This window comes from Nannospalax galili, unplaced genomic scaffold (assembly GCF_000622305.1).
Source record: "Nannospalax galili isolate Female #2095 unplaced genomic scaffold, S.galili_v1.0 scaffold737, whole genome shotgun sequence".
NCBI lineage: Eukaryota > Metazoa > Chordata > Mammalia > Rodentia > Spalacidae > Nannospalax > Nannospalax galili.
Genome location: NW_008341172.1, coordinates 2,105,339 through 2,132,925, shown reverse-complemented (window position 1 = coordinate 2,132,925; position 27,587 = coordinate 2,105,339). Strand labels below are relative to the sequence as shown.

At 44.5% G+C, this 27,587-nt stretch overlaps 1 long non-coding RNA gene across 1 annotated transcript in view; it reads right to left on the bottom strand.

The window, feature by feature from the left end:
* Positions 1–27,587, bottom strand: part of LOC115070988 — a 44,945-nt gene that overhangs the window by 3,487 nt on the left and 13,871 nt on the right. Inside the window, exons 2-4 of the long non-coding RNA XR_003850092.1 lie at positions 21,731–21,875; positions 3,698–3,814; positions 2,818–2,937 (exon numbers count right to left, since the gene is read on the bottom strand). This is a non-coding gene — a long non-coding RNA (uncharacterized LOC115070988). The remainder of the gene's footprint in view (positions 1–2,817; positions 2,938–3,697; positions 3,815–21,730; positions 21,876–27,587) is intronic.

The following is a 27,587-nucleotide window of genomic DNA, read 5'->3' as shown; positions in this document are numbered from 1 at the left end:
TTAACCATAAAATGGGCATTTTAGTTTCTTTCTTTCTTTCTTTTTTTTTTTTTTTTTGTTTTTTTTTTTTTTTTTTTTTTTTTTTTAAAAAAAGGAAACTTTGTTGATAAAATATATGTAATATAAACTTGTGCTGGTGGAGTGTTCCCTCGTGGTAATAAAAAAAAAACGAAGCAAAACGAAACAGTACTCCTGAAGCAGCATGGCCTGGTGATAGTAATCAGGGAATTGCTGTGTCCTAGTAGAGCCGGCTAGAGTTACACCATAGGGCACTAGCCCAGGGAGCCTCTGTCCCTTGATCGCTCTCTTTCACTGTAAAGTGGGGAAAGTTGTTTTTTAAAATATTTTATTTATGGGTCTAGAGAGATACGCTCATACATATAAAGTGAAAACCACTGAGCCATCTCTCCACTCCCAAAATAAAATTTAAAATAAAATATTTTATTTATTATTATTTTTATATGTGTATGAGTGTATTGCCTGCATGTATGTAAGTGCACCCATGTTGTGCAACGCCCAAGGACATCAGAAGTCCTGAAACTGGAACTGGAGTTAGGATGGTTAATGGCTGCCATGTGGGTGCTGGGAATCGAACCAGGGTCCTCTGTAAGAGTGGTCAGTATTATTAACCACTGAGCCATCCGTCCAGCCCTTGAGAGTCCAGGTGCTTTTTAAAACACCTCACAACAGTCATCTGACCTTGTGACTGGCAGCACTCAGAGCTGGCTCACCTTCCACCCCTTTACTTCTGTGATAGAGGGGAGGTTCCACCAGAGAGGCAGTGATGTTGTACAAATGTTGGCCGAGTCACTAGTTTTGTGAGAGTCACTTTATCAGAGCCAACTTACTTCGATTGCTAAGTACAAAAAATGTCTCTTTTTGATCAGAACTTAGAAAAACGTTAATGATTCAAGAAGATATCCAGGTGGACCTAAGGCCCACCGTCCCTGTGTGGGATGTTACGGAAAAATCAGAAACCAACAGTCCAAGTCAGATGAGAAGAGGAAGTGTAATAATTTTATGCTAGCTGGACTGACACCATGAATAAAGAGTCAGACCTCATGTTCATGTTTTGGGGGCTTTTATACTCATGCGTGTGGGGAAATGCAAACAAAAGGCAAAGCAGCACATAGGTGACAATTAAGTAAAAGGTGCTTGTGATAATTAAGCAAGGTAACACATGGCCACAAAGGTTACAGGAATGCGAAAACACTGGAAAACAACGACTTCCATCCTGGGCAACCAAGGGGGCAGAATGGGAGACTCCTGCTCACCTCCCCCAGAGTCTGTGTCATGTCCTATTGTGTGTGTCGTGTGTGTGCGCTGCCCCCCCCCCGTAAAGTTCTTAATTATCATCACATTGAAAAAGCTTTCCATTTCTGTATTAGGAAGATGGGTCTTCGGGTTTGACTTAGATGTCTCAACATCATGTTTGTGGGCACACTTGGTGATGGCACCATGTGATGATCAGTTTTTTCCTCTGGATCTTCAGCATTTTTTTTTTTTTTACCAAAAAACATCTGCTTCTATGGCATTTTCTTACCACACTGCCTTGCAATCAGCCCTCTGCTTCCTCCTCTGCAGCCTCCTGTGGTGAACTGTGAGAGACAGACTGTGTGCCACAGAGACAGACTATGGTTAACTCCTGTCTCTCCCTTTCTTCATGTAATTATCTGGAGACATGTCATGTTTACCAGTGGTGAGCCACAGCATGCGCCTTGCCTGGGGAAGAAGACTATAGAGGGGACTGTGGAATGTGGCCGACATTCAGAAACCTGAAACCCAAACCCGAAGCCCTAAACTAACCCAATCACTACACAAGGAACAGCAGCAGAGCTACACCGTCCTCTGATCATTGTCTCTCCCACTCCTGATGTCACACAGATAGTGTCTAGTACCACTTGATGTGACTAGAACCCTAGCGATCTTGTTAATCACATTGAGTCTTACCAAGTACCAGATGTGCACAATGCCAAGAATAGACTAGCAGCAAAGTTTCCATTCCCTCCCCTGACATCTTCCTGGTAAGGTAGACAGACTAATTCCTGAGATCTCAAAGGGACAAGCCAGGGTCTGCAGGAATGCACCTGTGGCCATAGCAGCTCAAAGGAATGTTATTGGCTGTCCTGGAATCTTGAAGAAATGGAGCTGTTGCTCTGAGCAGGCCCAAATCCTCAGTCCCAAGAGCTATTTTAGTTAAAACCCCAGAGCTGACTAGCGTGGGAGCTGCTGCTGGCACCCCTCTTGAACACTGCTGGGTCTTGGGTCCTGGCCTAGCCTGGGATAGCCAAAACAACACTTTTCTAAGATGTACAGTGTGTGTGTGTGTGTGTGTGTGTGTGTGTGTGTGTGTGTGTGTGTGTGCATGCGTGCTCACTTTCCAGTTCCCATGCTTAGTGAGGGTCAAAACTGCTCTCTAAGCTGAGCTGGGCAGTCACCTGCAACCCAAACCTTCCTACCACTGTACACCAGGTGACAGGTGACTCCCAGCTCCCAGGGAAGAGCTGTGGCAGGTGCATTATTATCATATTTTTCAGAATGGTTGCTTTTATCAGCCTGACTTTCTTGTTCCAGAATGTAGTCCTGGCAGGAAGTCACAGGACTGTTGACTTTACAAATAAGATAAACAAACCTCCTTTGACATACAGAATGGCAGAAACTGTCATTTCCCTCCATGTCCATAGAGGAAGGGCAGTGGAAGTCCAGTGGAGCAAAGGGTTGTGTTTTGCATGTATTGGGAGCAAAAGTCAGGCTTAGCTACCTGGCAAGATGCCTCTCTGTGGCCAGGAAAGAGTAGACCGACCACCCATGCCTCACCTGGGGACACTGAAGCAGGGAGGAAGGTACTTGGAAGAAAGGGTTGGTCCATTTCCCAGGAGCAGACCATAACCTCCAATGATCCATTTCAAATCTGTCTCATCTTTCTGAAATGATTATCTGTGAAGTTGAAAGGCAAGAGAAGCCTTTTGTTAACTGTGTAGCTGGTGCATTGAAAAGCAAGGCTTAGATGTACAATCATAAAAAACAACTTTTGTTTTTCTTCTACTACCCTTTGCAGCCTAGTCAAAGAGGATTCAAGGTAGTGCTCTCCTGCTCGGGATGAAATACAGGGTTGCCAGATTAGCTGGCTGGTCACTGGTAATAGAAAACACCAGCAACACCAAACAGGACCAAACAGTGCTCAGTGTAGACAACAGCAGGACAGAAGTTGATCTGCCTAGAATTCCCACTGGCCTTTGCTGTCCCATGACGGCCAGGACCGGGGATCTTGTCTTTTCTCTAGCTCTCCGCTCTGCTTGGCAGGCTCTAGGCTCTAGTCTGGTCAGGCCAAGGGGCAGTGGGAAAGAAAGGCAAAGGGAAGGTGACAAGGTGTTGTCTGATTGATGTTGCCATAAAATGGCTCCAGGGATCATAGGCCTGGTGGAAGTTTAGAGCTGATGCTCTGTAGACACTTCTATGAGTTTTATGGAGAGAAAAACTTGTCAAGGCTTAAAAAGTTCGCTTGTGTTTCCCGATAGGAAGATAGTATATTTTCCTTAGAGTAATTCCAGGAAAATACTTAATTTGGATGTCTTTTGCAGCAGAAATATTAGTCATGTCAAGATAGCAAGGAATGTTATTCCATTTGTAGTGTTAAAATGAGGAAAATCAAAGTAGAGTTAGCTCCTGAGATGGATCTCGACACCGTCTGCCTTACCTGTGATCCCGTTGCTCTCTTTGCTGCTCTCCTGGCCTCTGAAGCTGGGTCCCATGGAGAAAATGTGCTTCCAGTCCCATCTTCAGAGTTGGGGGTCAATGAGAGTCTTCACTCCTGCTGAAGAAAGGAGGGGTACACTCAGCGTTGCACCTTGGAATTCAAGTCCCTTTGCTATAGGAATAATGAGTCTCCCAATTAGGGAAATGGAAGACTATTTATTATAAGATTTGAGGGAATTGATGAGACTGAGTCAAAGTACCCTTCACATAGTCAAATTCGATAAGCATGAATTCCAAAGAGTTTACTGTGGCTGACTGGGAGAAGAGAAAGGGGATGTGTAGTTATAAATGCCCATTTGGTACCAGGCATTGGTTAGAATAAACACTGTCATCACACTCAATTCCCTGGCAAGTTAATCAGGAATCTATGGAAGAATCTGAAACTTAACCAACTTTGTTTGTGAGGGCAATGTGGTATAGGTTCTGAATAACTGCTTCTGCACGAATTCTGGACTAAATATCACTAAAAATTAGAAAGAGTGGGGCTGGAGACATGGCTCAGCGGCTGAAAGCACTGGCTGCTCTTGCAGAAGACCTGGGTTTGATTCCCAGTACCCACATGGTGGCTAACAACCATCCGTAACTCCAGTTCCAGGGGAATCTAACACCTTCTTCTGACCTCTGTGGGCACTGCACGACACGGGTGCACTTGCACACATGCATGCAATAAACTCCTACACTAAAATAAAAATAATAAGTAAAATATTTTAAAAATCGAAGCTAGAAAGAGTTGTCATGAGCAATTCTAGAAATTTTGATTTATGTTAGAGATGATCCATTTTGATTTTTTCTGTTACCAAAGTTTGCAAACCTTCCCATGCTAAAACCTGAAGAAATACATGACACTGATTAGAAAGTAGATTTCACAACTCTCAGCTGTCTGTTACGCCTCCAGGTCACCAAATGCCCGAAGGACATTGGGTAAAATGGATCTCTTAGAGCTCCTGGAGTGATTCATGATAGGCTGTACCCAGGCTTTTTCTGGGCTTGGAAACATGGTGGTGGCTTTCTGTTGTTCTCTCCCCTGGTGCCTCCAGCAAACTGCTGGAAGTTGGGCTCCTTCAATATGCTTCCCTCCCAGCACTCCCATGATACAGACACGGACACTAGACACTTTCTGCCAATGATACTGCAGGGTCTCAATGTCTGTTGCAATGTCTGTTGTTGCTAGGTGGGAGGAGCATCCTGTTGGAGAACATGTCTGGAAGCAGATGTCTGTCCTTCTTGTAACCCACAGAGCTAGCCTGGGTACCCTAGGAACATTCTCCACTTTAATTCAGAATATACAAGTTACATGGTGAAGACCTAAGATTTGGTTGGTAGCTTTCTGGAGCTTCGCTGGCCTTTCTGTCCAGCAAATGACTCGCTACCACTACTGTCCTTAGTCACACCACTGGCCTGTGAACATGTGACCTGCATTCTGCAGAGCTGTCCCCACCCATCTTTCTCCTCAATGGAACTCTTCCCCACTTTCTCTCCAGCGCATGCTGTGTCTTCTCCTGATGATGCTCATGGGATCCCCTGGGACACCAACTACAGAGTCCCCTCAGAAGCTTGTAGCCAGTGGGATCTCTCCTCTTAATTGGAGTGGGTCTGCTCCTTTCTTTGACTTCCATGAATATCTCTCACATTTGAGTTGTAGATAAAATCATGTGGCACTTGCATGGTATCTTTCCATCGAAATTCCAACTCTTATGGAACCGAAACTCTTTCTATAATCTTTAAATATCTTATCTTTGTAGCTATGACACCTGTACAGGACTGAAGGAAAATTGAAGGGTCAAATGAACATAAACAGGAAAATAGAGCCCCTCGTAGCTGATAAAGCTGTCCGCATCTGTTGAGGCCAGATTCTGTTTCTACTCCTTTACCACGTCATCGTCTCTTCTCGAATTCTGGCAGACATCACTCGGGAACACACTCAGTTCTTTGTGACTTGTTGCCATGTCCTCTTGGAAACAGAAATCAACTTGTTCAATAACAATTTGAACTATTTTGATAAATTTTTGGTGGTCTCATAAGACATTTCACCAAATTTCCATTTCTGCCCTTTGTGGGCCAGCACAACTGGAGTACAAGCAAGCTTCCCAGAGCCTGGAGGCCACTTCTTGATTATGAGATGCCTTCATCGACCTTCAGTGGCTCTCTCACGGTTGTCAGGGAAGCAGCAGTATGTCCTCCCTCTGCACGGTGCCCTGCCACATCCCAAGCCTCAGCCACTCTCTTAGCAGTTTGAGGAAAGCCTTTCCATGTTGCTTGCTGACTGTAGGGCACCAAAATAGCAACTCCCCTTCCTCCCTCCTTCACACCCACGCTTTTCCCCTTGCTTGCTTCACTTACACAAAAGAAAGAAAACATACTCACATCCTGGACTTGGCCAGATTTCCAAAATAATTAAACTTCCCTCACTTTCAAAGAGACTAGTTCTCTGTGACTTCCAAGCTCAGATGTTCAACTCCAGGGGCGGCTTAAGCTTTGTTTGACCTTTCCTGGAGACCTAGGGATGGCACAGCAGGCAACCCCATTTGAGGGACAAGTGTTTTGTCATCTGCTTCCTGTTGTCCTGGCGGCTTGGGTGGTGGGAAGAGGTTGCTGCTGAGGGTAGAGAACGCAGACTCTGGATCCTCCAGAAGAAAGCCCTCCATGCATTTCCACAGTTTGCCTCTTTGTTATGTTTTGACAAAGGCAGCTCAAAATCAGATGAAAAACTTTAGCTTCCTGCTTCCTCTCCCAGAGGAGCCTCATCTAGGCCTCTAGCACCTGTGGGTTACTGGGTGACTGACACCCTGATATTCTTCGTGGGGCTCTCTTACCTGGGTGTGAAAAACAGATTTGTGCTGTAGACAGGGGAGGGTCTTCATCCTCTGACTCACCAGGGTCAGTCTAGTGAACCTGGGATTTAGTTGCACTATGACCCTGGGTACTGGCCTCACTGAACCTCAGTTCTTCACCTGTCAAATGGGGACATAAGTTTCCTCTTCAGATCTTTTAGCATTAAAAGTAATTCATGCAAAATCTCTTGGGTTGTGTTTGTAAATAAGGCACCAACACATTAGTGTTACTGTTGTTAAAGTAGGTTCTGTGGTTAGATGTGCTATGAGCCTGTCCCCCAGGGGTTCATTTGTTGGTGGCTTGGACCCTATCCTGGTAGCATTGGGGTCAAGTAAGCCTTTAAGAAGTACAGCCTAATGGAGAGTGCTTGAGGCGCTGGAAGAGATCAAGTAGTTTTCATGAGACTCTAGTTAACACGTATAAGAGAGAATTGTCACAATGTCACAAAGTACTGAGACTGACTCTGAAATGGACCCTGGCTTTCTTTCATATGCCCTTCAACCATGATGCCAGTTACCATAAACTCCCATCAGAAGCTGAACCCAGAGTGTTGCCCAGCCTTGAGTTTCTAGCTTCTGCAACTCTGAGTTAAACAAACTACTCTTCTTTCTAAAACATCTAGTCACAGGCATTTTGTCACAGCAACAGAAACTGGAATAATTAAGGATGTTTTTCATGCTCTTTGAATCTTTGCATGAGCTAGTTCGCTACAGGATGGCTACAGAATAACAAGAACTGATCTTCATTTTTTCAAAACATTCAAAATAGTTGGAAATACACTATTTGTTACTATTAAAACTGAGAGATTGAAAGAAAATGGTGTTTCTTAGAAGTATTACGGACACCTAACATATGAGTAGACCAAAAAATTTTAGGTTGTAGAGTCAAAGACACAGGTGCCATTTAAACTTGCAGAAAAAGAGAATACAAGGGAAATTTAATATAACTCAAGCCTTTTAAGGATGCAGTGTTCAGTATTATATGAAAAATAAGTTTTCTCTTTGGCTTCCATCCCCAGGACTTACATAGTATTTCATCTGAGAAACCTAGTTGAGCATTTTTACTGACCCCCTGGCTGTGCTCTGCCTGAGGTTCTGGTGATTTAAAAGAGAGAAAAGCATCTCATGGAGCTTATATGTTACTAAGAGCTTCTTGATGTAGTGATTTAAAATAAATAACATGCCTGGGCTCAGTTTCCAGAAATTTGGATTCAATGAGACAGCTCAGATCAAGGCTTTATTTGTTTCACTTCTCTTTATGTGAGAGTCAGCTTCAGCCAAGATTGAGTGTAAATCACTGGTAAAGGCTGTTTTCAACTATTTCTTCATTCCTTCCTGGACGGATGATGGGGACTAAAAAGACTCAAGCTCATGAAACTTACAAGACTCATAAGGCCCCTCCCAAAGGTTATATAAGCAGTGAGTTTCTAGGAGAGAGGAGACACTTCAGTGGAGCTGTCTATAAGTTGTGCATAGAACTCTAGGGATATAGCTTTCAGGAGTCATCACACAGGCTGGGGTGGGCTTTTCAATGCTGCAACTGACTAAGAGTCAGCTGTGCTCTTACACAGCCCTTTACCCATGCTCCTGTAACTGACCACAATAAATTCATTGGTTCACAAAGCTAGACTTGTGTGGAATTGCTTCTTTGGTCTGTCATCAATGATCTATCTGGGTGAATAGACTTTGTTCATGTCTCCCCAAGAAAAGTCACACAATAATAGTAGGCTCTTCTAAGTCAGTTAAGGATTTTGACTTTCATTCTGGTGAGGTGGCAAGATGTGAGGGAGGGGGAAACAGAGGCTCCCCGTGATCCTATCAATGTCCTGACTGTACAGGCAGGGTAGAACCAAGGTTGGGAGAGAACATTGAGAGTATAAGAGGCACGAACATCTTAATAAAACAGTCATAGGTACTTATGGGGAGTGATGGAATAGTGGATTGCATGCCTCAGGACCCTGGAGACCAGCTGTAACAAGTGAGGATGGAAAAGTCAGAATACTATGAGGTAGACAGGGGAGAGGTTTCTAGAAGATGTGGGGTTTTAGCTGAAGTTTGAGGGGTGGACTGGAGTTCTCTAAGCTACAGAAAGGAATTCCTTCACCCTTACCTGGCACATCACTGCAAAGAAGCAGCTAGAATAGTTGCTGCTATGATAATTCATCTTGACTCATTCCCAGCCTTGATAGAGAGTTGGTCCAGTGAGTTCAGGGGAGATTAGAGGAATAAAATGCCTGAGTATAGAGAAGGGCCAAGCAATGAAGAGGCCATAGAAGATTCTAGATAGGAACAACAAGATGAGTGAGGTGTTAGCTCTTAGTAGGGCCATGGAGGAGGGATTCTTAGAGGAGAAGATCAAGAGGGCTCCAGAAAAGGCGTTGGGAATCATCTCAGTACGATGATGAGGACCAGAAAGGTGAAGTGGACATGTACTTGGAGGAGAAGGAACAGGAAGGCAGACAATTTTAAAGGAAAGTAAGCTAGAACTCAATAACTAAATAAATACAAAGGGTGTGTGTGTGTGTGTGTGAGAGAGAGAGAGAGAGAGACAGAGACAGAGACAGAGACAGAGAGACAGAGAAAGTACAAGATTTTGCCTCCATGAAAGTGGGCAGAAGTAATTTGATTTGTGAATTTTCAGAGGTCTTACATTTCCTGGTACTTATGGGCTCAAATTGACTATGGTCACATGGATTCACATTTATTGTGGTTGTGCCGCACAGCCTAGGGGTATGGTAGGCTAGGTGCCTGTGTTTGAGCTAATGAACCTTGTGATTTTCACACAATGAGCAAATCAGCTAATGATTAATTTCCCAAAATGTGTCTGTTGAGAGGTGATTCCCGAATAATAACTAAGCTCTGTTGGTTTGCATCCACCCGTACAATGCCTGCCCTTAGTGTCTGTCTCTTGAAAATATACACTGATGTGGCAGAGGCTTCCCTATGGGCAGTTATAAAGAGCTCCCAGATGGTCTCCTAACCCACCCCCTTCTTATCCAGGTCTGTGTTAGAACAGCCAAAACAAAAGACAATAGCCAGGGTGCCTTAAACAACACACATTTATCTCCTCACAGCTCTGGGGGATGGAAGTTCAAGGTCAAAGTCTGAGCAGAAACTTCTCCTGAGATCTCTCTCCTTGACTTGCAAGTGGTACCTTCTCTCTGGTCTCCACAATGTCTTACCTTGATCTATGTTCTGTTTTCTTCTTATAAAAATGTCAGTGGTATTAGATGAACAATCACCCATATGAACCCATTTTACTGTAATAACCTCTTACAGATACTTGTAGTGAATCATAGCCACATTCTTAGGAGCTGAAGTAGACTATTTGTTTTATGAATTCTTTGAAGGGGTACCATTCAGTCACAACAAGGTCTCGGCGAGAAGAGCTTTTGAAGCCCACCCTCAGGGATGACATGTGAGACAGTGGTGTCTTCTCCAACAGTCCTGTAGCTGCCTGGCCTCAGGAACAGAAGCCCCTGTACACTCGCTGCCCCTTTTTTTTGGTCAGCAACACCCTGAACTCTCCATACACCCTTGGCCACTGAGCTCTGGATGTTAAGTTCTCTCTTAAACAGTTATCTCATCTGTGGTCTCTAGATCTTTTTACAAGGCTCAAAGATGAGACTTCAAGGTTTGCCGGTGATAGGCCTTTGTGTCTTCCCACCTGAGGATGTCTTCAAAGTCACTTTCTTTCCCATGAAGGAAAGTTTTGGTTACCAGTGGACAGCTATTCAGCCTGTCATGTCCTTCCTGAGGATGAACTCATCCCCAGAAACTCTCCAGTCTGCATCCTACTGACTAACTTGATTTCCCAGATGGTGCAAACCCCTGACAGTGGGCTGTGCTGCCGCTCAGCTAGGATTTGTGCTTCTGTTCAGGTCTTTTCCAAAGCTGAAACTTTTGAAGCATATGACAGACATTCAGATATCACACATTCCTCTAGTTTTCTTTTGTGATGTCTTTGCTGTTCGTGTTTCGTAACTTGCTGTCATACCAGATAGAATTCGATAGAAGTTCTGCATGAAGATGGAGACAAAGAAAGTTTGCAGCCAAATGACTATGTGAATAGGGACAGTGTATGCCTTATTCACCCCTATAAGGACATCTCCAGCTGACTCCACTGAGCCAGTTCAAGTGAAAGAGATGTAAAAATGGGGCCTTCCACTTCTGAGGGCATTTTGCCACATTCCCATCATCTCCTACCACTGTAAGAGGCCGTACGCGCAGCACACGGCATCATAGTGTCCTGGTGCTGGCTGGGAAGTGTGGCCATACCGTCTACGCACAGATGGCATGGTACATGTTGCCCTGGATTCTTCCAGCTGTGTTTGGTTCAGCATGTTAGTTGACTCAGGTTGTGGGATGGTTAAAGCATCCATGGAATCCTACTGGAGAAAGGTCGAGGCATTCCCATAAACAGGGTGCTGGCTTGGGTTTCAGAACATTTTCACATTGCCACATTCATTTATTGTTTTCATTTTTAATGCCTGTCGTGAGTGCACAGATTACTCCTTTTGCAGACATTTATCATAAATCCTACCTGACTATTGGGTTCACCTAGACTGCCAGTCTGTCTCTGACCCAGAATGCTCAGCTTTTTGAATCTCATGGTGGTCTTGAGCGTCAGTGTTAAGAGGAGACAGACCATTGAGGTCTTTGGGTGTCGAGCTCATAAGACAGGAAATTCTCTAGCCTCATGATGCATCTCCCTTATAGCATATAATCTTGTCATCAATTTAGATAATTGTCCCTGGCTAGCTACTGGGTCAGGATCGTGATCACCCACTCCTTCTGTCTGAATCTGGAAGTCCATTCCTAATACAGTAAATTATCTCACTGTCCATGGTAACCTTCCATGCAGAGGGATTTGAATGTTATTTCCCACCAGCAACCAGGAAAGAAAAGCATCCCTGGTTATGGGGAGAGCTTTGGAAGACCACAAGCATGTGGTGTGGCATATGGGATATGGTGTTTAAATTCTCTACTTTGTTCTGAACATTCCCCCAACACAGGTCCACCACCCGACACTTTGTTGTGAGTTTGGCTTTGCTCTCTGACTGTCAGGAGGAAGATGGAGAAGTAAGTGACAGAGGTGATAAAGGAAAAGTGAGGTCAGATGGCAGAGGAAACATTCAGTATAGAGACAGTAAAGCAAAAAAAACGGCAAAGGGACACAGTGGTCTTTCAGAAGACCTGCCAGACTAGTGAGGTATTTGTAAGTTGTAGAGGACCCTGTGGCCGAAGTATCCCATCTCTTCACTCAGATGCCTGGGATGAATAGGGAAGAGATGTGTATGAGGGAAAATGCCCCAGAGACAATAAGAGCAACAGCAGCATCGCACTTCCTGGAAGCCACATGAGGGCCAAGTGATGCTCTTCTGATCCTACGAAACCCAGATATGAGTGGCAATGTGAGGATTCTCAACCTCAGCACTCTGACAGTTTGAACCAAGCAAATTTCCTCATGGAAGGCTGTCCTGTGTGTTGGACGATATTCACTAACATCTGTGGTCTCTATTCATTACAAGCCTGATTATGACAACCAAAATTAAGACATTTCCACCCTCCCCCCAAGCACACACAAGCATGCACACACACACATACCAGCTGCTGGCAACCATTGGCCTACAGGCTCATCAGGGAGTAGGGATGGATTTGGAACAGGAAATTGTGCCATTCCCCTCCATGTCCTGAAGCTGTGTCAGCAGTGGGTTTTTAGTTGGCTGTCCTCAGCTCCTTCCCCTTCTTGCCTCCTCCCAACAGTGCACATTCCTTCCTTTCACTGAACCTGTTCCAGTAGCTCTGCCCCAGATCAGAGTCATCTGCCCTTGACAATTGCTCCTTTGATTCCTCTGGAGGGGGAGGGTGGGCTGTTCTGTCCCGTCTGAAAGGCTCCTTTCGGTTCTCTGTGATCTCCCTAGTATATGGATTACAAAATGCAGGAATAGACAGGAGCCGAGACAATAGGCCAGCTCATTAGCAAGGCCTTTGAAGGGAGAAAAGTGAGCATGATAGTGCCTCTTCTCCTGCTCCTCCTCATTCTTCCAGAAGCCAGTGGTGGGAGCTGGCAAGGGATGATTAGGAAAGAGATGTTAGCTTGGAGAAGGCTGCTCCTTCACGGAACGAGAGCCAAAGGGAGAAGAGTGTGCACTACAGTCTGGAGGACCTGAGGGTTGGGGGTTCAGAGTTCATGCAACCATGGGAGCTAGTCAGGTCGGGCCAAGGGTGTGAAGTGAAGCAGGCTAGGTAAGGGTGGTCAGCTATATCAGCTGCGTTTCTGTTGCTGTGATAAAACATCCTGACCAAGGCAACTTATAGAAGGAGGTGTTCATTTGGGTTTACAGTTCCAGAGAGATAAGAGTCTATTGTGGCAGGAGGCATGGCAGGAGGCAGCTGAAGCAGAAAGCGCAGTGCTCACATCTTCAAGCACATTCAGGAAGCAGAGTGAGAAAACTGGAAGTGGGGCAAGGCTGTGGACTCTCAAAGCCCTCCCCAGTAACACACTTCCTCCAGCAAGGCTGCACTTCTCAAACTTCTACAAACAGTACCACCAACTGGGGACCAAGTGTTCAAACATGTGAGTGTATGGGGGACATTTTTCATTCAAACCACTACAGTCCACTCCCTGGCCCCAGAGGTTCATGGCCACATCCTAATGCAAAATGCAATTGGTAAAACTTTTAAAAGTCCCTATAATCTTTCACGGTCTCAACGTTGTTCAAAAGTCTGAAGTCTCTTCTGAGACTCAAGGCAACGTCTTTAACTGTAACCCTCCATAAAATAAAAAAAGACAAATTACATACTTCCAGCATACAATGGTACAGAGCATACATTCCCCTCTGAAAGGGAGGAATGGAGGCATAGTGAAGAAATACAAGAGCAAAACAAGATCAAAGCCCAGCAGGGCAAACACTAAATTCTGTTGTTCCATGCCCAATGACTTGGACATTAGTTCAAGACATGGTTCTGCTCCTCCAACTTTGCTGCCTACAACGTGTACTTTCCTCCCTGGCTGGTTCCACTCCCTGTATATAGCTCCCCTTGGTACCTGTCCCATGACTCTGACATCTCCAGCATCCTGGGAATTTCCACCACAACCCAGGCTTCACTTTCACAGCTTCATTCAATGGTACCTCGTGGCCTCCCTCCTTCTCAGAGCCTTCTCATAGTGATTACAGCACTGCAATACATTGCCCAGCCTTGGCAACTCTCTGAAACCACAGAGGAAGATCCCAGGACCCCTGCTGTCCTGCATATTTCAGGTCTCTAAATCCAGTACCCTGTGAAATGACACCATCAAATTCAGCTGCCAGATTGGGATGGACCCTTGTCCCCTTGAATTACATTTGCTGCAGCTTCATGTGGAGTTTAGGCCTTTTCCCTTCACAGTCTGGAAACTTAGCTGGGTAGGATCTTGCCCTGAGGGTACCCTTCTATTTCTCATTCAAACTACCCACATCAGTCTCCACATAATGTATAACCCACCAGGCTCAGAGTAGAGGCAGGAATTTAAAGAACTAAATTGTATGTTGCCACCATCCATTCCCGTAGTCCCTAGGTCATGGGTAAAATGTGAAGAAACCCAAAGGAGAGACACATCTTCCAAGTCAGTGTCCACTGATTCCAGCGAATGGGCAGCCAAGAACTGTGCAATTACAGTTTACAGGTTTGCCAGCTGCCTAACTTCCCAGCATGGACAAGAAGAGAGTGTCCGTGGGCTCAGAGTGGAGGAGGTTATGACAAGGCTCATTGGCTGTTGTAATCAGAAAATGCTAATCTTGATAGCTAGAGTGTTGAAAAGTCTGCTAGTGTGTGTGTGTGTGTGTGTGTGTGTGTGTGTGTGTGTGAACAAGGTGGAGTTTTCTCAGTGACTGGTTTTACCTTTCCTGCTTGTCTGAGACATGTGATGCCATCAAAGAGCCAGAACATGCTTATTCCAGGCTTAAACTTAACTTTTGAAGCATTTTATACCCTCCACGTATTCTGTAAGCCCTTCGTACACAGTGGAGAAGACAAGAAGATTCAGTCTGAAGAGATCCTAGCCGCCCAATATAACTTATTCTGTTTCCTGTCAACAACTTTCTCTGATTCCAAATCTGAGAACAAAATACTGTGAAATCAGCTCCTTAAGGGTTTCTGGGGATTCACAAGGCAGAGCCCCTCAATTCTCTAGTTTCATGTAAGGTGAGATCAACATGTTGAGCAGGGTGAACTTGCTGATCATCGATCGTGAAAGAAGTACAAGCTAAAATTTCTGGAACCTTTGTGTACTGTTGGTGGGAATGTAAACGGTGCAGGTCTCCAAGTGATGTTAGTCACCCATGAACACAGAAGCATTATTCCCAATAGGTAGAAGCAGACCAAGTATCTGTCAACGATGAATGAATAAACCAAATGTGGGGCATCTGTGAAGCAGAACATTACTCAACCTTGAGAAGGAAGGAAATTCTGACATAGGTGCATCATGGATGAACTTTGAGAATCTTACGCTAAGTGAAGCAAGCCCATCTTAAGAAGAAAGAATTGTATCATCCCGTGTATACAAGATGCCTAAAACTGTCAAATCTATGGAAACATGGGAGCAGTCATTGTACTGGAGAGGATGAATGTGGAGGCAGTGTTCAGTAAGTTTGAAGTTTCAGCTTGGGGAGATGAAAAAGTTCAGGAGACAGTGGTGATGGGTGAAGAACGCCGCCCATAAACGCAATACTGTACATTTGAAATGATCAAAATGCTGAGTTTATATTCTGTGTGTTTGACCATAGTTGAAAAACGAAAAACTTAGAGCCTGGTTTTCATAGACCTTATAGAAAGAATCCACAAAAACTCACCTCAACACAATGTAAAACAATGAAAGTTAGTCAGTATAAACATTGGAGGGGATTCGGTGTAGGTGGTAGAGGCGCTGAGTGGAGATGGGAATGGAGTCATGCATTGGAAAGGCAGGTGTTTCAGAGCCAATGAGAACTGAACATCATTGTAACAATAATTGCTTTTATTTAACTGCCTTCACAATTCCCCAGGGAATGAGTATTAGCTATTCTTGTTTCTTTCTCTTAGATTTGTCTTCTCCGCCCCCCTTTCCAGGAACCCTGGATCACAAAGGGCTAATGACATGGAGGTCCCCTGAGGTTCTAGGAAGGCAGTGGAGGAGGGATCAGCATAGTGAAGAACCAATCATGTGGTAATCTGAATAGCTTCTTTCTGTTTTAGAAAAACTTTAAAATTCAAGTTACAAGAATTATTAGTGAAGGATAATTAGCACGAAAAGCCTTTTGGAAAAGTCATATGGAAACCTACTACTGTTGAAGCTTCCTAAAATATAAGCATATGCCTATAGAAACAGAGTTTAAATCGAGTTACCCTATAATGGGGGGGGGGATGAAAATGTCCCTACCAGACACCATAGGTTACCAAATAAAAATCCCAGTGCCAAGAATGGGCTACCTCCTTTGGAGTTGCGGGCCAAAGAAGTCTCATAGACCCCCAACATTGCTAGCTATTGCCATTGGTCTTGGCTACCCTACAGAACTTTACTGTAAGACCCTATTGATGAAGACACTACATACATGAGTCATTGAACAAACATGTTCCTGGCTGGCCACAAAAATAAATCCCTATGGCTAGCTTTCATAGTGCTAGAAAGTGCTGTGCATGCTACTGGAAAAGTAACCAATCTTACCCAGCTGTAAACTCAGCAAGCTACATTAATGACTTGTAAGATATGCCCACTGGTGCAATAGTGGCATGAATGTTATGGGAGTAACCAAATACTTTATGGATTGGATTTAAGGCCCACTCCACAACATGGAAGCCATATCTGGCACCATTACTGGGGAAAAGAATCTGTACTTAGACTTATCATAGACCCTAGGGGAGATCCTACAATTATTCTGCTAAGTGGACATAGTATTAACATGGAATTAAAGTGATTCCTAATGACTTATTGTTATACACATAGATTAGTGCATCTCTCAGCCTTCAGATCAGAGAAGCTTCTTTTTGTAGTAGCTGGAGATTAACATAGAGACCCACAACTGGTCAATGTACAGAGAATAAGAGACTGAGGAGTGTTTAGCTTTAAATGGGAAATCTCTATCACACCCTCTTTCTCCAAGGCTCAGGGATCATGACAGAAGAGAGATTGGAAAGATTATAAGATCAACAGGGGGGTGAATGACTATAACAAAACAGTGTTTTGACTATAATGAAACACATCAGGGCAGATACACATATGAACTCGCTGTGGTTGTGACAGTATCATAAGACCTGAGCAAGCTCAAGCCAGAGAAAATCTGAGCATGGAGGGGAGAAGTGATGTGAGGCCCCACCTCTAGCTGAGGAGCTTTTAGCAACTGATAATTGCTTGGAGAGGGAGAGTTAGTTTCTTTAAGGATATGACTTTTGGTATGTCAACCACACTCCAGGGAATGTACCCCCACAAAGAACATATGGGTCACCCAAACTGGGCTCCATGGGCTTTAAATTTAAACAGAGGACACAAAGTTGGGAGGATAGTAGAGAGGTAGAGGTAGATCTGAGAGGAGGTGGGGATAGTGAATATGATCAAAGTTCATTACACAAAATTCTCAAAGAATTAATACAATATCTTAAAAAATACACTAATTAACAATTAATAAACAAATTGCAACAACCATTAACAAAATTATACACAAACCTACACATGCTCTTTGTGGAGACTCTCAACTGGTATTGCCCTTGTTTTTTGTCTCCCTTTTATTTATCCCTGCCTATTATCTACAGACAGTCCTTGGTGTCTACCAGAAATCAGTTCCAGGATCCCTAAGGATGCCCAAATCCAAGGTCAGTTAAAACCCTTGTATAAAATGGCGTGACATTTGCATAAAACCTCCATATATCCTCCCGCCTACTTGAAATCCCATATAATACCTAGTACAGTGTAATGCATTATAGATGTTAGGCTGCATTGTTTAAAGAATGACAACAAAAATAAACTATGTTTTCAAACACCATCTGTGGCTTGTTGAATCTAAGTATAAGGAGCGTGCAGATATGGAGGACTGACTATGCACGCACACAAACACACCTACCTGAACATGCATGTATGCAGCATACCCACACATACATGCACATTCATGTGCACACACACTGTCCTTAGCTGCCCTGCCCTTTCCTCCCTTCACTCCAGAGGGGTTGCTCCATCTTTCGTTAGTTTCACTACTCAACCTTCTTGAAGAGAATGGCTGATGAAATGTCCCACATTTGGGGTTCACTTGACTCATTCTCATGATTAGGTTGAGGCCCTCCAAGCTTGGCAGAAATCCCACAGAGAGGAGACAAAGAAAGACTTTGTCAGGGCCCATCTCTGAAGACACTTGATAATGTGGTTGTCACATTAACAGTGACCCCAGGGTTGAGTGGGTCTTCCTACTTTCCTCATTATAAAGTTCCTTTTTACTCTAGTAATTTATGAGCAGTCTGTCTAGAAAATACTTCAAGAATAGGCAAATGTCTTGTCCTTTATCAAACACTCTGTCTATTAGTTTTAGCATCTGATGATAGGTCTTGCCTGAATTAATTATTAATATTTTAGCTGCCAAAAGAGATTCTCTATTTCTTTTTACTTTTAACAGGCAGCATTCTATTATAAAGAAATTTGGCCTTTCTCCCATGTATTTACTTCTTTAGATGCATTCAGCATACTCGTGGATTGTTATTTCAGTCAGTGTGTTATAGTCTGTTCTAGTCACATCATTGGTACCGTATCCAGATCTGACCATCAGGAGCTGCTTTTCGGTGCAATGTCCTCTCCACATATCACTGCCTTCCTTGGACATATTATTCATTTCTGGTAGAAACGTGCCCAGCCCTTTCTGGACTTTTCTTACGTCTGCCTGGAACCAGCCATTTCTCCTAGGCACTCCTGCATCATCCATCAAGCAACTTTTACAGTGGCTTGAGCATCAGAGAGTCCTCCACTGTGCCGACCACATGCCAAGCTGTGCGGCTTAGCTTGTTGCTCCCAGGCCACAAACCCGAGGACTGAGACAAGTGGTATTTGTGTACCTGGACAAAAAAATAAGTGCAGTACCAACACTAGGTGACAGGTTTCCAGTGTCATTGTCATTGTACAGGACTCCCATGGTATGTGTCACTGACAAGAAAAACTCCAAACACATTACATTCAGTAAATGTACTCGTTTTCTAACCAGGGTGCACACTGGTCAGCTTCTTGGCCCTCCCGTGACGTACTCTTCATCACCCTCTCAAGCCCTCACCTATCAGGTCTCAAGGTCTTTGAGCTCCTCACTGTTCCTGGCCTCATCTGACCTGATGCCTCTGGCATTGCTTCCTTGGACTCTTTCAATACATATTTTTAAAGTTAATTTTTATTCATCATCATTATTATTAGCGTGTGTGTATGTGAGAGAGAGAGAGAGACAGAGAGAGAAAGAGAGAGGACAGACAGAGAGAGAGAGAGAGAGAGAGAGAGAGAGAGAGTAAGCATGCGAATTCCATAGCATCTGTGTGGAAATGAGAGTATAAATCTAAGGCATCAGTTCTCTCCTTCCACAAAGGAATCTGCTTGGTCCTCTCCTTGGCCACCAATGAATATTTTAAAAAATCTAAAGGAAGGAACGGAACTCTTGAACTCTATGACTATGCTTTTGAAATATTTTTCTCTTTAATTTGTGGATCTAAAAAGTAGGAAAAAAAGTTATACCCAAATCTGAAGGGTCAGGAGATGGAAAGATGTGCATTTGAGAATGTGTTCTATAAGCCACCCCCACCTCTGACTGAGAACATTTCTCTAGAGAAGATTACTTCTTCTAGAAATTTTTTTTTAAAATTTACCAGTGAAACTAAATAAACAGAATTTTCAGGGTGATTTTTTGTCTTGAGACAGGGTCTCCCTGTAGTCCCAGCTGGTCTGGAACTTGCTATGGAAACAGGGATGGTTTTGATTTCACAAAGATTCACCTACCTTTGCTTTCCGAGTACAAGGATTAAAGGCATGCACTGCCACATCCAGCTTGAAAAATAGTTTTTCAGTTTTTGAGTTGTATGTGAATCTTTATAAAATTGTTCATAGATTTAATACTAACTTTTCAGGGGGAAAAGTCTATTCTGCTTTAAATGTATGACAGACCAGATCAAGGTCATGCTTTAGAAACAAATCCTGTAAACTATAACATAATTAATAATGTTCCTTCCTTTTAATGTCACAGTCGGATGTAGGTTGGGCAGCCGTCCTCCTTGCAGCTCGGCACATGGCCTCCAATGTTATGGGTGGAGGAAGGCACGTGCTGTCACAGGGTTATAAGAGCCTCCAAACGAAAGCCACACAGGACATTTTTGTTCTTATTTCACAGGCCCATAAATACTTCAAAGAAGTCCAGCAGTGGAGTAAAGTGTAGGGGCATTTAGCAAGCTGCCACAGCCTCTCAAGACTTTACCATTCACTAGTCACAAGTACATTAAAACCAGGAGCTTGGAATTGAGGAACTCTGTTTCAACCATAATTCAAATCCTTTAGGTCACCTGAAGAGAAGCTCTCAACAATGACTTTGATTAGGAACTTGGCATACTTTTGTTATACTTTTAAACTTTAAAACTTTCTTGTTTATTTTGGACACTTCTATATTATTTCAATTATTGCCACCTACACTTGGTGCTAAGTTGATAAACTCACATTTGGCACATCCATAAAGCTGGATTTTTCTCAAAGATGCAGTGCAGGGGTATCCAACCTTCTGGCATTGCATATGGTACCATAATTTACATACACATTGGACTGTATTTTCAGCTATACTAGGATGCATGCAGCCTGGGTTTAGACACGATTATAGTGTACTTCTGATGAGTTATGCTGGCGAAATCTTTGCTATCTTGCCGGCAAAATTCTCCTCTTTGCTGACAGTAGCTGGGCCGGGACTCCTTCAGGAACATGTTCACTTGTCTACTCTGATAGGATTCAAATATATATACATATACATATATATATATGTATATATTCATAAGGAGCCCTTCAAAGGACTTCTTGGGAAAGATGTAGAATGGGGTTAACATGCCAATGTGGAATTCAGCTACAAGTATCCTGAGCTTATCCACAGAAAACCAGTAGTTCAGGCTCAAATGTGCTCTCCCATTATATTTGCTGAATTCCAAGTCATTTTCCCTGGTGGTGTGTGACCTCTCTGCGCCCTGTTCTCTGAAGGCCTGAGTCACTGCCTAGGCAACTTGCCGAGAACTATGAAGACACAGAGAACAGACAGCACCTTTTAAAAGCCACTGAATCAATGTCAATTGTAGCTTAGGGCATGTTAGAGCTGTAGAAACAGTATAAAATTATATAGGGTGTGAACGGGCACAGAACAATAGAGAGAGAGGCCATGTGTTTTTATATTGGTGATTAATAAGAAAAACGCAGGCTTTATTTATCCTGGGGATGCACCAACTCATGGGCCACAGGTGTGAGGCCCTTTGTAGTGAAAGCCAGCATGGAGGTAAGTGTGTAGGAAGAGCCTTCGTCCTTTGACCAAGTAAGGCAGCAAGAAAGAAAGTTGGTGCACTGTGCATCCTTGCATTTTGTCCTCCTAGTGAGAAAAGAATAACTGGACCAGAATAATGGTTGGTTTCATGGCCTCCAATACCATAAGCAAAAACTCTCATACTCAGAGTCAAAGGCAGGGGAAAGGTCTGGAATCATGTCTTATGTATGCCGGTCAGCAATGTGATGACCACTGGACAGCCCCAAGTGATAAACAAGGGAGGCCCCAACTTCAGACAATATCTACACTGTACTGCATAGACCATGTCACCCCCAGGATATAAGACCTCCTTTCTATGGGCCATAGACGACCTCTCCTCATTACCACTGATTAAAAAACCAAGAAAACCAAAGGCCTAGCCCAAGATCAGACAGCTAATCAAAGTCAGAACTTGAAGCCAGGTATGCTCACTGTGAATTGTCACTGTTGCCTCTGCCATGCTCAGGTTTAACAAGACCCAGTGCCTTTATGATCCAGACCAGAGGCAACTGAGAGGCCACATGAAACTAGGTGGAGGCTCCTAGGGTATAGACACAGGATGAACTTTGAGCTCCCATTCACCGGTGCCTAGCACAGCACAGGCCCGGGGTGGCCAGGTCCCATTACCTTCCAGAGGAGCCAGGGCCCCCAAAGTGGCAAAAGATTTCTGCTTGTACTGGCGGCAGATTTCCCTTGTTTCAACCACAGACCTGTGAACTGTGTTTGGTTTACACGTCATGATCTTCATCTTGTAGTGTCTGTGGAACAACTCCTAGAAAAGAGTCAGAAGGTGGGTAAGTACAGAGCAGAGAGGGAACGGGCGCCTCAAACAATGAAAAAGCACGGACATCTTTTTCGGAAAGGTAAGGTGGGGAATAAGGAGGAAGTGACTGGCCTTCATCTCTCCCTCCACAGAGGGCCCCAAGGGGTAGATGAAGTACTGCACAGCCCCCGAGGAGAGGCTAAGCCTTAACTCAGCTTGGGAAGCAAGTAGCTAAAATGAAGGGGTTAAGCTGAGAAGAACTTGCTGCTATGATGGCGTACATAGCCTAAAAAATTAAGTCAAAGACAGAACCTGTTAGAGATGCATAGGAACAGGGTGTGAGCTCTCCTGATCTCTGCTCACATCTCTGGGGTCTTTGTTCTCACAAAGTTCTCGAATCCTCCTGTTATATAGCCCGGGACATAGCAGGTTTGGGGGAAGCAGAGCTCACACACCCAGATCTCTCTACCTCACCCACATTGTGGGGTTCACTTCAGATGGAATCAAACCAGAGGGCAGCAAAGCGTTTTGAAATACAGATATATATATCATTCCACAAAGGGATTCACCTTTAGTTCCATTATTATGAACTAAGAACACATAAGCAGTTTACCTAATGTTTCCTAGCCAACAGTCAGTTCAAGAGGAACAGGCCTGGGCGTGCTGTCATAAGCAGACACTCTGTATCCATTCTGTAGTTATTAAATACTAATTTATAATGATTTATCCTTTTAATTTGCATGGCTGCCCTCAAAAATCTAATTGCACAGCAGCTCTGCCATCTTCTGAAACACTGGTTAGAAACAGAACAGCGGAGAAAGACAACCGGTTCTAGGGGCCAGGTGCGTAGGAGCTCAGGAGGCTGGAGAGCTCTGACCTGTGGGAGCCCCAGCGACATGGCAGTCCTGGAACGGGCAGTTCGGCAGGCTCAAGGGCTCTCAGACTTAAGAGCCTGCAGACTGGGGAGCACTTATCTGGTGTGTTCTGAGGGCTATGCAGATAGTTGCAAATCACCCTGACTTTCAGAGCTTTTTCTTCCATGACGCGAACTGAGATGACACCAGCTGATGGCATAGTTGGTTAGGAGACAGTGTCTGTGAGAGTCCTTTGCCATTTTGTAGGACACATAGGAAGGCTATAAAAACGAGATTGCTGGAAAGGCGTCTGCTAGAACACATCCAGTTCAAGTCTGCATTTCCCTGTCATTGGCTGGAATTATCTAAAGGGCTGCTTTTGATTTGCTGGAAGCTTCGGTGGGGGCCACTGATTCCAGAGTTCCTATCCAGACAGCACCCTCTCAGCTGTACGCAATCACCCAGGAACCAAACCACAGAGCACCCCATCCCTCAGGAGGACAAGGCTGTTCTGAATAGTGAGGGAGCAGAAGAATTTTCTGTCAAAGACTGAATGTCCTACAGGGCACATGGTGAACTTGAGGAGTGCTTGTGGTGCTTGTGTGTGTAGTGTATGAATGTGCAGGAATGTATGGATAGCGTTATGCATGTGTGTTATATATGGTGCATTCTGCAAGTGTATTGTCTATATACTATGTGTGTGGTATATGTGCATGATGTGTGTCATATTGTGTGTACAGTATGTGGGGGAATATATGGTAAGCATGTCACATGTGATTCATATAGCTTATGGGCCTGTGCAGTACATATGTGATGAATGCTGTATGTATACATGTGGTGTATGTACCATGCATATTGGGGAAATATTTTAGGATATGTAGTATATGTGTTGCATGCTATCTGTGTTCACTGTGTTCTCTGTTCACTGGGGATATGCAGTAAGCATAGGTAGTGTGGTATATTACAGCATGTGTGTGCTATGTGTGATGTTGCACTGGGGATGTGCAGTATGTGTGGAGTGTGTGACACATTACAGCATGTATGTGGGGTGTGTGTGTGTGTGTGCGTGTGTGAATGGCATATATGGGGGTACTTACTGGGTTGTCAGTGTGTCAACAAACAGACTCTTTTTTGGGTCAGGGTTCAGTTGATAGTGACAGCTAAGAGAGCAGCAGGGGAAAAATAATAGAAGGTGAAACCAATGCAAGCAAACATGGGTTGACTCACTGCTGAAAATGTCTCCAAAGATAACAGTCTTGAAAAAATAAATAACTTAAGCTGATAGTGATATCATCAGGACTCTGGTAACCTTGGACTCGAATTCATTTTTTCTGTTTTTTTTTTTTAATAATGACACTATTCTGAAGGGTGCTTCACCAGCTATGAGGAAGGCCCTATCAGTGATCCAGCTCCCCCTACCCCAGGTTTAAGGTGGGGCCTATCACTGAGTGCCTTCCTTCCCATTGGAACAGGTCTATGCAGCCCACATCTGAGTGTGGTGCTGCAGTGATGATGTTTGTGTTACTGCATGGAGGTCATGGAGGTGGCCTGAGCTGTGCCTAGCTATAAGAAATAGAAACCCAACCATATCACCACAATGAAAAGGGGATTTATTCTAAGGCTGGGCATGCAGTGGGAGTAGGATCAAACCAGACTAAGAACCACAGCAAGGAGGTCCTCTGCCTTCTTCCTGGGAGGCCGGTGTACCAGTCAGAACTGACCTCTAACTCCTCTGCACGTGCTCAGCTTCCCAGCTGCACATACTTTTTCTCTGGCTTGGCCACAGACTCTCTTCAGAGATGCATCAAGGGCTGGACATGGTGACACACACCTTCATCTCAGCACTTGGGAAACAGAGGCAGAGGCAGGTGGCTCTCTGTGAGTTCGAGACCAGCCTGGTCTACATTAGCAAGTTTGAAACCAGGCAAGGCTACACAGTGAGACCCTGTCTCAACAAACAAACAATCTCACCAAGACACTTACTGCATTTTCTAACAGGCAACAGCTTAGCAAGTTGTGGTAATTTCTAACGATGTATTTAGCCAGCTGCAGGAATTTTTAAACTGGGTTATTCATCCTCTAGGGTTTTGAGGGCAGAACACCTTCCCCTTGGTTCCGGAGAAGTTTTCAGAGTAATAGTGACCTACCAAAAAGGATCAGATTTCCTAAAGAATCAAATCAACTGATTATCAGAGTCTGTCACCATAGTCCATCCAATACTAGCTGCTGAGGAACTTATCTGTTCCTCATCCCTGATGGTGAATGCCCTGGGCCTAGGCCCCTGGATCCTGTGTAGTGGAGATGTGGGAGGGGCCTCAGCCTCTTCTGACTGTGCTATTCAAGTGGAATTGAGCTTGCCTGTACCACTGCAGCCTGGACTATCTCTGAACTCCTTGCCATGTTAAAATGCACTTACTTCAGGCCTCTTTAAGAAATGCTTCGCATCTCCAGCTTCCTGCCCTAGAGGGCCCAAGGCAGGATTGTCATTTATTTTGTTTGTATTTCCCTAATGTGGGAAAGCTCTGCCTTCCAGGGTTCTGCTTGTAAATCTAGTGTGTGATAAGTCTGGAACTGGCAGCCGTCACAGGACTTGTCTTCCTGGCCAGCCTTTTCCGCCACCTGCCCTGGTTTCCAGTGTGGCTTACCCACGTGCCACTCTGTGTTCTCTTCGCCACTCTCCTTCATTTCCTGGCACAGCCTCTGCACTCATAGAGAGCCAGTGAAGACCCCAGCGTCCTATCTCCACTCTAAGTGTCCCTCACATGATTGCTGCTGTGTGGGTGTGCTTGGACAACGCTGATTCAACATCTTAGCCTTGGGTCCTGGGACGCTGACACAAGGTTGGCCACTCTCTTGCTGCTTCCCTGTGTGGCCTATGACGGCCTGCACATAAAGTTAAAGCACTCAAACAGTCCTGTGTCAGAAGGATGGAGGGAAGTGGTCCCTGACCATGGGACTCCAGAGGCATCAAGTGAGGTGGGAAATTGCTGGATTGGTATAGAATCCATGAGGCACCTTTCCCTTCTTTCTGGACTGCGGCCTCATATGCCCCTGGATTGGAACCAAATGTTCTGGAGACCTATCAGACACTAACTTGGTGCCTTCAAAGGCTTAGGAAATCCATCTCACTCAACAGTTCCATTTCTACCTCCATCCAGCAAGTTCGCAACTCAAACTGTCCATGTGCACTTTCAGAGCTATTGATGCCAGCCTCTGAGGACACCATGAGTTCAGGCTTTGTAGGCTTCAGACCCACGACCCAGTGAGCAGTTAGAAACCATCTAGGTAAATACAGCACCCGGGGCCAGTAGTGGAGCCACACAAAGGTAATGGACAGTAGATGTCACTGGGTTCAGAAGAAGCCACACTTTCCTTCTCGGTCCTGATAGAGTGACATTGAAGCAGAACCTCAGCAGGGAAGGACTCTGTCACGCTCCCATCTGGGAGAGCACAGCGTCTGAGAGAAGAGCCTATCCAACAGAGGCTGCCCAGTGAGGCCTAACTCAGACCACAGCAGGTACTTACTAGTAGGAGTGTGGTTGAGCAAGGATGTGGGTATGAACAGATGAGTAAATGTCTCTCATCGAGACTTTCAGTTTGTCACTTTAGCCAGGGAGAAGAAAATGCAAAAGATGGTGTGAAATGAGGCTTTAACAGAGGAAGCTGCATTCTACCTTTCTCAGAGAGAGCTCGAGACTCGGTGGCACTGCCTCCTGTGCCTTGTGAGCAGACTTTGGTGGTTACTATGAGGAAGACTCTCTTGTGTTCTTGGCAGAATAATGTTGAGGGTTCATCCTATGCCAGATGGCAATAAGTTGCAACATAGCCATTTGTCCCAAACATCAACAGCCATACAAATAGGGTCTTACCAGCCAATTAGGAGGCTGAGTGTGAGAGGCAATTTCTTGGCCCTCATTAACTAAAAAGGAACGGCCACCCTTCGGCGCAATGTTGCCCGAACAATGTTGCAAAACAGAAGATCGTCAGAGTCTGTGAATGGAATAAAGTTTGGAAGGAGGGCTAGTGAGATGGCTCGGAGGACGAGGAGGCACTTGCTGCCTGTTCTGACGACCTGAATTTGATCCCTAGAACTCAAATGGTAGAAGGGAAGAAATGACTCTAGCAAGTTGTCCTCTGACCCCCACGTGCATCCCATGATATGAGTGCATGTACATACAAAATAAAGTGTAATAATAAAAAAAATATTTAGCCTTTTACTTTGTAAGAGCTTGAGGGACTGGAGACATGGCTCAGCAGTTAAGAGCAGCACTGCTCTTGCAGAGAATGTCAGGAGGCTCACAATTGCCTGCAGCTCCAGCTCCAGGGGATCCTGTGCCCTCTTCTGGCTCTGAGGGAACCTGTATGCACGTGTACATATACATGACTTAAAATGATATATACATTATGTTAACATATATATTAATAATATATGAATATATGTATTAAAGAGCTTGAAAGGATCCAGGGGACAGGCCACCCTGGAATGTTCCCCACCAGATTCATTATATGAAATTATTCTAAGGGCCAGCACATGCTTCGAGCCATTACACAGGGAGACATGGTCACCACTGTTGGCTTGGGAATTCCAGCCCAACAGGCCTCCTTGTCAGAAGGCTAGAGAACAACGTAGTATAGGAAAAAGAGAAACCACTAGAGCTGGAAGGGACCAGAAAAAGCTGTGCAGGGTAGCAGTTTCCTGATATAGTATGCTCTGGTTCATGTAGACACTTGGGCAAATGTCTGAATTATTCTCTGTGTCACCTGTAGGATGGGAGGCCAAAAATCAAGTCTAACATCTCTGAGTTGAGGGAATTTGAACTGGAAGAAGACCCATGTTATATCACATGAGGTAGCGGCTATAACGTTG